At 51.4% G+C, this 8,684-nt stretch overlaps 1 long non-coding RNA gene across 1 annotated transcript; it reads left to right on the top strand.

Moving 5' to 3' along the window:
- The first annotated feature begins 819 nt into the window (after positions 1-819).
- LOC111558269 lies at positions 820-8,527 on the top strand. The gene is made up of 3 exons (XR_002738958.2): positions 820-2,167; positions 7,014-7,111; positions 7,220-8,527. It is a non-coding gene; the product is annotated as an uncharacterized LOC111558269 (long non-coding RNA).
- The last annotated feature ends 157 nt before the right edge of the window (positions 8,528-8,684 follow it).

Raw genomic sequence — 8,684 nt, 5'->3', positions numbered from 1 at the left:
GCTCTGTGACCCCGAGCAGGTCACTTACCCCGTCTGGCCTTCTATCTAGGAGAGCTCATGAGGTGAGGCCATCAAGGCAACTTTACTTTTGTCGCGTCTTAGCTCTTTCAGATTTCAGTGGGGTACATCCTTGTCCTGGCCGTGCATGAAAACTTCAGGCAGGCACCATGACTTTGCTTTTCATGCCTAATTTTTTAATTAAAGTCCTATGATTTCTAGGTCACAGATTAGTCTCATTTCCCAAATCAGAGTGTCGTGTCCAGTACGTTAATCAACACTTCAAACTTTATTTAAAAATAAGCCTCCTCTCCTCTTCCTCCACCTGAGGCCCACCATAATGGGCCACTGGCCTTCAGGAAGAAGGAAATAGACACTGTCTTCCCCTAAAATGTACACACAAGAGGTTGCAAGAGAGAAGATGTAAGGCAAAATGAGGGTGGGTGAGTGGGTGGAGTACCTACTTGACTATTAGAACCCAAAGATGGTGTCGCCCCCTCTCGGTATGCTCAAGTATCACATGGGGTAATGGGCGGGTGCTGGACAGTCCCCAGCATTGACAGGGTAACTCACACCAGGGACTCAATAACACTCCTCCGAGTCTGATGATCCGCCTCCAGCCTCTGTGTGATGAGGGCTCAAGGCCCTTCTAGGCTGCCCTGCGAGACACTCTCTAAGGTGAACCATTAGGCAGCTTGCTCACGTGAGGCCGCAGGAAAACATGTACAGTCTTCGCCAGCATGAGCGTTGGGCTCGTAAACTTCCTGGCCATGTCTCTCACCCTCGGGACTTCTCAGCAGTGAGTCAGGCACGGTTCCCTGTGTCTCCATCTCTGCAGCAACAGGAAGGCTCATCAGACTCTCCATAGTATCTCAAAGAAGCCACTCTCCCCAGGCTTGAGATGCACAAATAGGTTAAACACCCCCACCTTGCTCACATACGTGTGTGTGTGTGTGTGTGTGTGTGTGTGTGTGTTAGGAGGTGGATGACAGCATGGTATTTGTAAAAAAAAAAAAAAAAGTAGTAAAATCCTCTCTTCATACCTATTGAGTCTTTTACATCTTCTTTGTGGTTTAGGGGTTTGTGAAGGAGGGATTAGTATTTGAAACTGGTCGTCAAGTCTTTGCTGGGAAAAACCTACATCCACATCTGGCCACTCGCTTTGCAATTTCTGTTCAAATCTCCGAGTACCATCCTATTATGTGTCCAGTGGGGATCTCATTCGTAGCTGCCCTGTAGGGTTTTTTTTAGGAGACGCAGCCACATAAATGCTCAGTGCCAAGCGCTGAGCGGAGTGCCCGACGCTTGGAAAAGAGCTCAGCTACGTGCTGATGGTCTTGGCTCTGAACCCCCCTCGCCGAGCTGAGCGCGTGCGTTCAATGAATGTTAATGATGACTTGTAAATAACTATCTCAAGGCAGAATAGGGTAAGGGCTAAGTAAGCACCTAAGTTCCATACTGTGGTAACCAAATGAAGCGGTAGGTGATTCTGATGGATACCGTGGGGGAGGCCTCAGCAGAGTGTTTGGGATTTCAGTAAACAGAGAAAGGAGCCATTGTGCAAGTGCACAGAAGCAGGCTGGTACGTGTTTCTGGAAGATTCCAACAGGGCGAGGAAAGAGCTCTCACTTGTGGGTGGGGCTGGGCTGTTGGTTTGGCCAAATCATGCTTTATTAGGGGCCGGCCGGCTCGGTTAGGGACTCTGTCAGCTGCACATGATAGGAAATCAGCCTTGACTGGCTTACAACAGCAGAGGGGAGATACTGGCTCCTGAAAGCTCAAGGCTGAAGGGCTGGTCCGCAGCTGGACTCAGGGTTCGAAGACCATCACCAGGACCTGTTTTTCTCAGTGCTGATTTCGTTCTCAGCCACGTTCCTCCTGGAGCGGCCAGATGGCTGTGGCCCTTGCGAGGTGCCCACCTCCCCTGCTGATCCGCAGGGAAGGTCCGTGTGTCTTGTGCCTAGCATTCCCAGAAGAAGTCCTGAGATTCAGGGTCATTGGCCCGACCTCGATCCCATGCTGACAGGGAGTTCCGGGCGTGGTCCGGACCCAGGCGATAAAACTGACAGATACAGACTCTGTGCACTTAATTTTGACTCCAGGAGGCTGCTCTTGAGCTCAACTGCCTGACTCCCCATCCTGACTCACCAGCCGTCTGACCTCGAGCAAGGTAATACTCAACCGGTGCCTCACTTTCTTCATCTGTAAAATAGAGATCATCATGGTCCTTAAGTCATAGGGGTTTTTAGAAAGATTAAGTGAGCTGTTGCGATGTTCTAGAACAGTGCTTGGAATGAGCCGGCCAAGTGCCGATTCGGTGATCACTGTTGTCCCTCCGGTGATTTGACTTGGTTGCCCCGTTGCTTGATGTCTCTTCACAGTTGTTCCAGGTCTTTCCACCCCAACTTGTCTGTCACGGTGATGTGATCACTGCACAGCTCGAGCGCACTACCCAGTGAGAGGCAAAGCAAAGCCATAGCAGGCTTGGAACACAGGCTGCCTTGCTCCCTACCAGACAGGTCCCCATGCCTGAGGACAGTCCTTTTAATTCGTAGCTCCAGGTCTGCCATGGAAACCCTAGCCATCTCTGTGTTTGGCAGCATGGGAGAAACCAAGAGGAAAGTCTACCATTTGGTCCCTTCCCTTAGGGAGTTTGCAATCTAATCTAAACGACCAGAACACTCTGTCAAATACAACCTGAGCCAGGACCCATTCCCCGAGGGAAATGCCAAATTGTCCAGCCAGGGCGTTTATAGAGTGACATCCTTCCTCTCCGGCTCCCTCTCAGTTATAACGTGAATGAGAGTTTAGAAAAAAAGAAACGAAGGAGACAGAATCAGGCCAAATCCCAATGTCTGACTCACCTGCTTCGCTCCTGGACCACACTTAACAAGAAAAAGGACAACCCTTTTTCACGTAGTACCAGCGGGGTAACCTGAGAACATCCATTTAGCGCATCTGTCCCTGTGAAAAGGACCTTTCAGTGACACTGAGCTGAGTGTATCCTGCTCTATTTATAGGCACTGTTTGTTTAATTTGAGTCCGGTCTCTAAGAATAAATAATGAACTCATCCTGGGGACAAGCCAGAACCTACAACTCTGAGGCGACCCGTAAATCCCTTATTCCTTTCCTCCTGGTTCTAGAAGGGAGTTTGTAGTTCAAAAGTGAGCCACCTTTTGCTAGCTGGGGGGGGGGGGGGGGGGGCTTGACACACAGGCATGTTTGGAGATTTGGTTTTATGGAGGTTTTTCATGGTGGGTTGGGAAGGAGATTTTTTGGTATTTGATTTGGGGTTGGCGATTGAAGAATGAGGTCTTGGAATCTCTGTCACCTCCGAAGAGGGACAAAGACCAAATAGCTTGAGCCCTTGGTTGGTTAAATGTCAGATGCAAAACTACCCATTGGGACCCAGTTGTCCACTGCAGACCCCAAAAATCAAAGTCAGAACCTCAACGTGCTGGTGACTCAGAAGAACCCACATGTTCTTAATTGGAGACAAACTCCTCGAAGCTACCGCTGAGTCTGAAGGGGATGACCTAAATTAAACCATTGGGTTTGATTCAGCACATTTGCATACTATGGCTCTCTGCCCCGCCCCACCCCCCATTCTCCCTTTCCAGGAATTTATCCTTAAGAAGGTAACCAGCTTCTTTGGGAAGGGAAAGAACAGTGTCCATTCATTGATTTATTCTTCCACCGTCTGCAGACTCTCTATCCTGTGGTAGATACTATTCTAGGCACGGGAGATGCCTTGAAGGAGAGGACAGGGTGGTCAGCCAGTGACGAGGTCTGATTCACTTTGAAAGATCCAGCCTCTTTGCTGTCTTCCAGCTGAGTCAGGCCGGCTGTAACGTGCTTTCCCAGCAGACCCCGAGTTCCATTCGCTTTTCCCCCCTCCCATTCAAAAACTGTTTACGAGGCTCACTCTACAAGTTGGGCAAGGGGTTGGTTTACTTACACCACTGGACACGGTAGTGAGGTAATGAGATCATCCCCGCCTTTCAGAAGTTTGGAGTCCAGTGGGGAAGATGAGTCTTACTCAAATTATCACCTAAATATAGATATTATTACAAATGTTGGGGAGTCCAGGAGAACGAAGTTCAGAGTGTCTTGTGAGGGCCTAACAGAGGAATGATGGATCTGTTTGGGTGAGCGGAAAACCATCAACAGCAGAATACTTGAGATGCTCCAGAAGGCATGCTGTCTGCGGAGTACAGGAACAACCGAGGTCTGTCTGCCGATGTGCTTTTGAGTTCCCGTTCTCTGGGCTGAGCCATCCACACTCACCGGACTGTCCTGAGGACTGTCACAGACGAGCAGGTCTCGGTAGCCTCGAGGAGCGTTTGTGTCCATCAAGAACATGCGGGTTCTTCTGAGTCACCAGCACGTTGAGGTTCTGACTTTGATTTTTGGGGTCTGCAGTGGACCAGGCGAGACATTCTTCTTCTTCGGGGACATTCTTCTCTCTCTGCCTCAGTGGGGAAAGGAGGAAACAATTCCACCCCACGCTGTTTTGTGCTTTTACTTGTGAATGGTGGTGTTGCCACCATACTTAGACACCTGGATGGACAGGTGGCCCCAGGTGCCTCTCTACAGTTTCATGCCCTCAGATGGAAAGAAGCCATTGGTGCTACCCAGGTCCCTTTCCCTACTAATTAGGGTGCGACTTTGAACACATCGCTTCTGCTGCCACGTTTTGGCAGGCACCAAGTTAAAGCCAGGACAAATGTAACAAGTTGCCCTGCTCTGGAAACATTTACAAGGTCATTCAGAAAAGACTTCTCCTTCATTGACCCAGCAAATATGTATTGAGTCCCTCCACTATGGCAGACACAGAAGGAGGAATTACGAGGGACACACATCAGTAGGACCAGCGCAGTGCCTGCTCTGTGGAGCTTACAGTCTAACAAAGGGGGAGAGATACTCAAGCCATCAAGGAACACGGTAATTTCAGATGGTTTTTACGCCCCAGGTGGGTCAGAGAAGGCTTCCAAGAAGGTGTGATGTTCAAGCAGAGTCCTGAATGATGAGATGGGGCCAACTCTGAAAAGACTTAAAGGAATTCTAGATCCAAGAGAAAGAGCAAGTGGAAAGGCTCTGTAGGAATAAGGTGACTGATTGACTTGTCTAAGGAATGATCGATAAGAAGCCTGGAATGGCTGAATGTGCGGTGAGTGATAGGGAAGCCAGCGTGTAGAGTGTGAGTTTTATTTTGAATGCAGAGGAAGCTGGGGCACCTGGGTGGCTCAGTCAGTTAAGCGTCCAACTTCGGCTCAGGTCCTGATCTCACGGTCTGTGAGTTCGAGCCCCACGTCAGGCAGCTCGGAGCCTGGAGCCTGCTTCGGATTCTGTGTCTCCCTCTCTCTGCCCCTCCCCCGCTCATGCTCTGTCTCTCTTTCTGTCAAAAATAAATAAACATTAAAAAAAAATTTTGAATGCAGAGGAAGACTTTGGCAGGTAAACAGATGACCCTTCAGCCTGTACCTCCCCGTCTACCTGGGGGAGAGTCTGTTGCCTTGGTGCAATTTTGGGAATGATGGACCCAGGATTCGTAGAACTCAGAACCTCAGGTAAACGTACAGACAGAAAGAGATGTTGTTGTTGGCCTCTTTCTGGATAGGAAAGAACTGTCACGTCTAACCTCAGGGGCCTTCCTGAGTAGGGAAGGATCAAACAAAATGAATAAAGTGCAGAACAGCCTCCTGCTTGCTGCTCAGCAGATCCATTCCGTCGCCTTTTGGGTCCAGTGCTTGAAATCTCCTGTGGGAAACCACCGCTTCCCTGTTCTTGGGAATCTGGTTTGGCTTAATCGGATCAATGTGTATTTCACCTTCCTGCCCCATACCAAAATGATTGGCTTGGGGATGGTCATATAACCCAGTCGTAGCCAACGAAACACAGGAGGACACTTCTTGGTAACTTGTGGCAAAAAGAAGGTTCCTCTCTCTTCCTTGGGAGCCACCAGTATGAGGATGTGAGGTCTAGACCCACTGCTGCAGCCATTTGTGATCACGGGGGAAGATTCTAGAAGTGTTAAAGGTTGTTGGGGAGCACAGAGTGGTGCCCGAGGTTGAAGCCAACACCACAGAACACGGAGCCGAGAGAGGGAGAGAACCGAGTCTTTGGGACGGCACAAAAAACCCCAGGCTCGAACCCTACCCGAAGCCTGACCTTTTGCTAGGCCTTTCGGTGGCCTCAGCCAATTAAACAATCTTTATTATATAACCCCATGTAAGTAGGGATCTCTGAGTCTTGCACCATAAAGAACCGATTTGATGCAAACCTTAGAATAGGTACCCGACAGTTCCAAGGGCCTCCTCTGCGCCCCGGGGCCTCTAGGAGGAAGTGAGCCTGTTCCAGAACCCAAATAAAAGGTCTCACTTCCCACTTCTCTATTTCAGGGTTTCCATGCCTCCCGTCTCCATAGCGCTGTGACTCTCTTGGAGAGGCGGAGGAACCAGAGAAGGAGAATGGGGCCTGTTTCCAGGCTGCGCTGCCACGCTGAATGGCTGGGGAGGCTGGGGGGCTGGTGGGAGAGGCGGCTCCACGCTTGACATTTCAGGATAGAGATAACAGGGTAAAAATAAACCCCCAAGCGCCTGTAGCCGAGCTCTCGCTTCTCTCCTTCACAGTTCTCATCTCTCTTGGCTTTGGGGCCAGAAAGGTTCCTTTCAGGTCACGCTGGGCCTGTCTCTCCACAGCTCTGGGGTGGGGGGGGGGTGTGGAGGGGGAAGTACAGGGAGTCCGTTTACGCCCGTCCACACCTGCAAGGCCACCTCCGGGAAGTCCAGGGATTCCCTCCATCCTGAAGCCCCCCTTTCGATGTTTGCAAATGATAATCCTTGCCATCTTTGTCCTCATCTGATGCTCGGGTTGCTGGGTCACATGAGCAAGGCCAGGAGCCGGGGTCTCCATTTCCCGAGAGGCAAGAAGGGCTCGTCGTGAGCCCCACAGCCAATGAGTACTGATGGGTGCTGATGGAATCCCGGGGCCCTCTCTGCCTTTCTGTCCTCAGCCAGAGGTGCGAAGAGCTGGAGCCCTTTCTGCAGGCCTGTGTGCACCCCGTGACTGCCGGTGTTGGGGGCAGATGGAGGCATTCGTGCCACCTGCTCCGTAAGTATCACCCTGTGCCGCCTGACAGCCCCGCCCATTGGCCCCTTCCCTGTCCCACATCCCCAGAGTCTTGTATGTAGCAGTGAGTCATTTCCTTGTTTACTGTAGAGACACGGCTGGGACGATACGGCGCTAAGTGGCAAGCCTTGGTTCTGCCCTGAAGGTCCACAGAGACCCCCTGGACCTCAGTCTTCTCATCTGTAAAATGGTGCCGAAAGCGGACAGCCGTGTAGGACTGTTTCCCGGATGAAATAAGCCGTTTCGTGCAACACACTCAGCCTGTGGCTACTACTTGTTCCTCTGAACTTCGGAGCTTTCATAACTTTTCCTGTGCCCATGTTTGCGTAGGGTGACGATGCCACTCACCTACGTGGGTACTGCAAACCCCTTGGGTTCTTGCTCTCCCAGCGGCCAGGGATTTGCACTGAGCCATTGCATCAGTTAAGACTCGTGGTTGCAAGTGACCGAAGCATTGATCCTTACTAGATTACATGAAAGGGGAATTCGTTGGCTCCGTGGGGAGCTCTAAAGGCGGCCAAGGGTAGAGGCTGGCTTCAGGCACTGCTGGATCCAGGGATGGAACTGATACCATCAGGATCGGGTTTCTCTCTCTCTTCATTTCTCACCGCCCCCCTTCCCTCGTTGTTGGCTCCCTCCCCGTGGTGGCAGAAATGGCTCTAGTCTCATCTTCTCAGGATCAAGGCCAGGGGGAAAGAGCCAGCCAGCCCCAGAATTCCCAGCAAGAGTCTCCATGCATCTCTCTGCCCTTCCCGGAGCCCATCCATCGCTGTGGCCAGAAGAATGGGATGCCCAGGGGAAGCCAGGCTCAGATGGCATGCCAGCCCTAAAGCCACCGGGTAGGTCTGCTCTGCTCAAACCCCAGATCCAAGAGGACAGATCGGTGGTTGTCCAGAGGGAAATCAGGTATGGCAGCCACCCACACTCTATGGCCGTGTGTCCCCAAGTGGACCTTGAGGAGCTGACTTCTCGAATCTCAAGAAACAGAATGGGCTGCGAGTGGGTGCCAAGCCAGGCTGAGTGGCTCCGAAAAAAAATTAAAAACTCCCATCTGAGCTTCCTTGGGGGGCCAGCTGCTGACCAACTCGACCAGCTGACCTTGAACGGGATCCTTCCCTCAACTTGACCCACAGCCTGCCAGGGGGAAAGCTGGCCTCCTGGATGGAGGGGCTGACAGGCTGGAGACTTTTCCAAAGCGTTTGTCATTCGGCAGGGTCCAGCAATCACTTTATTAGTTACTAATTATTTGTCTTTCCTGTAAAAAGGAACCAGCCTTTAGTGCAAAGTCCCCCTCCCCCACCGCCCCCAGGGCTCACAAAAAAATAATCACAATGGGGGCGCCTTGGGTGGCGCAGTCTGCTAAGGGTCAGACTTCAGCTCAGGTCATGGTCTGGTGGTTTGTGGGTTCGAGCCCAGCATCGGGACCTGTGCTGACCGCTCAGAGCCTGAAGCCTGCTTCGGATTCTGTGTCTCCCTCTCTCTCTGCCCCTGCTCCGTTCGAGCTCGCTCTCTCTCTCTCTCTCTCTCTCTCTCAAAAATAAATAAACCTTAAACA

This window comes from Felis catus, chromosome E3, assembly GCF_018350175.1.
Source record: "Felis catus isolate Fca126 chromosome E3, F.catus_Fca126_mat1.0, whole genome shotgun sequence".
In the NCBI taxonomy this organism is placed as follows: domain Eukaryota; kingdom Metazoa; phylum Chordata; class Mammalia; order Carnivora; family Felidae; genus Felis; species Felis catus.
Note: the sequence above shows the minus strand (reverse complement) of the source record. Positions and strands in the feature narration are given on the sequence as shown.